General features: G+C 38.1%; 1 protein-coding gene across 2 annotated transcripts in view; it reads left to right on the forward strand.

Moving 5' to 3' along the window:
- Nucleotides 1-3,194: 3,194 nt before the first annotated feature.
- Nucleotides 3,195-3,289, forward strand: part of CDKL1 (cyclin dependent kinase like 1) — a 58,656-nt gene continuing 58,561 nt past the window's right edge. For both annotated transcript variants that reach the window (XM_029951655.1, XM_029951656.1), the window contains exon 1: nucleotides 3,195-3,272. The gene's annotated coding sequence lies outside the window, so the exon portion shown is untranslated. The remainder of the gene's footprint in view (nucleotides 3,273-3,289) is intronic.

A 3,289-nucleotide genomic window follows, 5' to 3' on the forward strand; every position in this document is an offset into this window, starting at 1 on the left:
ATAAAGATAAAAAATAAATAAATAAAATTAATGGTCTAGGTGTCCATCCTAAACAACTAGAAAAAGTAGCTAAAAGCAAAGCAAGCAGAAAGAAAAAAGAGATGAAATCATTGAAATGAAAAAGAGAAAAAACATAGAGAAAATCAATTAAATCAAAAGCTGTTTCTTTTGAATTGATAAATAAAATCAAGGAGACTTAGTCAAACTGATCAAGAAAAAGGAGAAAAAATAAATTGCTAATATCAAGAATGACATAGATAACACCACTATGTATCCTATAGATATTAAAAGGGCAATAATGTTATGGTATTATGTATGAACAACATAAAAAATATAATAGTGTAATGTTAGTATATATGAACAACTTTATGCCCATAAATTCAAATATCTAGACAAAATAGGCAAATTCCTTGAAGACACAAACTACCAAAATTCACTCAAAAAGAAATAGATATCCTGAATAGCCCTATATTTTATTAAAGAAATAGTATTTATGATTTAAAACATTTCAACAAGGAAAATTCCATTCTCAGGTGGCTTTACTGAAAAATTAAACAAACATTTAAGGATAATACAATTTAATGTAAGCTTCTCCAGAAAACAGAAGAGAAGGAAACACTTCCCCACTCACTTTATGAGATTAGTATTACCCTGACACCAAAGCTAGACAAAGACATTATAGGAAAAGTATAGATCAATATCTCTCAGATATATTAATGCAAAAATCCTGAATAAAATATGTCTAATTGGTTCCAGCATGTATCAAAATGATAGAACATCATAACTAAGTTGGGTTTATTCCAGGAATGCAAGGTTGGTTTAACATTTTTAAACTTATGAATGTAATTCACTACATCAACAAACTAAGTTAAGAAAAATCATATGCTGACATCAATAGATATAGAAAAATATCTGGCAAATTCAACATCCATTCAGTATTTTGTAAAAAATTCTCAGTAAAAAAACTCTTGGTTGAAGAAAGGGCTTCTGTGTTAAATTTATATTTCAGCATAACAAATAACCCCAAAACATAAATATTAAACCTTTATTATCTCATGGTTCCTGCATATTAGGAATCCAGATATGACTAGCTAAATTCCTCTGACTCAAGGTCTCTCCTAAGTATGAACTTTCATTGTCAGTTGGGGCTACAGTTTCATATGAAGGCTCCCTGGAGCGCGAGTGAAGAGCCACTTCTAAGCTCCCTTACATGGTTGTTGGCAAGATTCATACCTTACAGAATATGAAACTGAGTGCCTAATTTCTTGGCTCTTAGCATCCTCAGAACCTTGCTATAGGGCAGCTCACAACATCCGATCTTGATTCCATCAGAGAAAGTGAGCAAGAGTACCCAAGACAGAAATCAGTCTCTTTGTAAACTAATCTTGTAAGTGATATTCCATTACTTATGCCATATTTTATTCCTTAGAAACAAGTTACTAGAACAAGCGTGCACTGAGGGAAGAGGAACACACAGGGGCATGAATAGCAGGAGGCAGAACTCATTAAGGGGCATCTTGGAGGCCGTCTGCCACGGCATCTACAAAGTGATCTAACTAACATCCCACCTAGTGATACAAGACTGAATGCTTTCCTCCTAAGATCAGTAGTAAAAATGTCTGCTCTCATTGTTCCTGTTTGATGTCACACTGGAGGATCTACCAAGTGCAAGAAGGCAAGAAAAAGAAAACGTGTACCAGTTAGGAAGAACTAAACCTGTCCCTGTTTGCAGATGACAGGACTGTCTACATAGAAAACTCCAAGGAATTTACAAAAAGCTAGAACTTATAAGTGAGAAAACATCCAGAAAGTGAAAAGTGCATGAAAAACTGTTCAACATTAGTCATTAAGGAAATGCAAATTTAAACCACAAGAGACAATTACCTGCCTATTAGAATGGATAAAAATCAAAAGAACTGAATACCAGGTGCTGGCAAAGATGCAGAGTAATTGGAACATTGCTGGCAGGAATGTAAAATGGAATGGCCACTTTGGAAAACATTTTGGCAATTACTTACCATAACATATTCTTACCCTATGACCTAGCAGTGGTCCTCCTATTATTTTCCCATGAGAAATAAAAACATATGTTCACACAAAAGACCATGCATGACTGTGTACAGTGGTCTAAAACTAGAAACAAGTCAAATGTTCTTCAACTGGGATAAAATATGGTTTATCCATAAAATGGAATACTACTCAATAATGAAAAAGAATGAACTAGTGATAAATGCAACAACATGGATCAATCTCAAATGCCTTATGTTAAATAAAGGAAGCCTAGTTAGCCTCAAAAGATTACATAGTGTAAAATCCATTTATAGGACAATCTGGAAAAGACAAAACTATAGAGACAGGAAACGCATCAGTGGTTGCCATCTGCAAACAATTTCTAGGAGGTTCACAGGGCACCTCTAGCTCATCCTTGGGCCCTATCTATACGTGACTTCGTTGTCAAGGCAACCACCAATTCCTTTCCTCCTGGCTTCAGCTCCTTCCTGAACCCCACCCAGACTTACATTTTGTGGCATGCTTCTTGGCGTGGGATTGTTCCCTGTTTCACAGATAGTATGACACTTTTCTCTCCTCAGATATCACTTCCCCAGCAGACAGCCATCTCCGTGCACATGGCTGGGGCATATGGAATGGGATAGATGATAAAGTGTTGGGGCAATCTGTGCCCAGTAGCAAATTATTTCATGATTTCCCCAGGTCCATTATCTTGCCACAATTGTGCTTAGACCTGAGTGAGTAGGACCCAGCTGGGACAAGAATGGGAATAAGAAACCTAAGACAGGCGCGCCTGGCTGGCTCAGTCCGGACAGCAGAGGATTCTTCATCTCAGGGTCCTGAGTTTGAGCCCCACATTGGGTGTAGAGATCACTTGAGAAAAGTAAGGAAGGGAGGGAGGAAAGGAAGGGAAGAAAGAAAGAGAGAGAAAGAAAGGAAAGACGGAAGGAAGGAAGGAAAACCTTAAACCAAGGCGGTTTCCGTAAGTCTCCGTCTCCCACATCAGAAAGCCCAGCTATAGGGGATGTTAATGGTGATGGATCCTAAGCTAGTGGAGGAAGTGCTGACTTTAACCAGTTTCAGTCATCATACCTTCCTCTCCCACTTTTCCTCTCTCTGCCTTTCACTCATTCATCATTCAGTGACCTGGATGCTACAGCACTAATCAGGACAGACACAGAAGCTGCTCTCAAGCCTTTCACAGCCTAGCGGAGGACGAGAGAGAATGATCCGGTATCGCGCGGGTAGGAGCCGCCCTGCAGGTGAAGTGCAGATTGCA

This window comes from Suricata suricatta, chromosome 9 (assembly GCF_006229205.1).
Source record: "Suricata suricatta isolate VVHF042 chromosome 9, meerkat_22Aug2017_6uvM2_HiC, whole genome shotgun sequence".
Classification (NCBI taxonomy): domain Eukaryota; kingdom Metazoa; phylum Chordata; class Mammalia; order Carnivora; family Herpestidae; genus Suricata; species Suricata suricatta.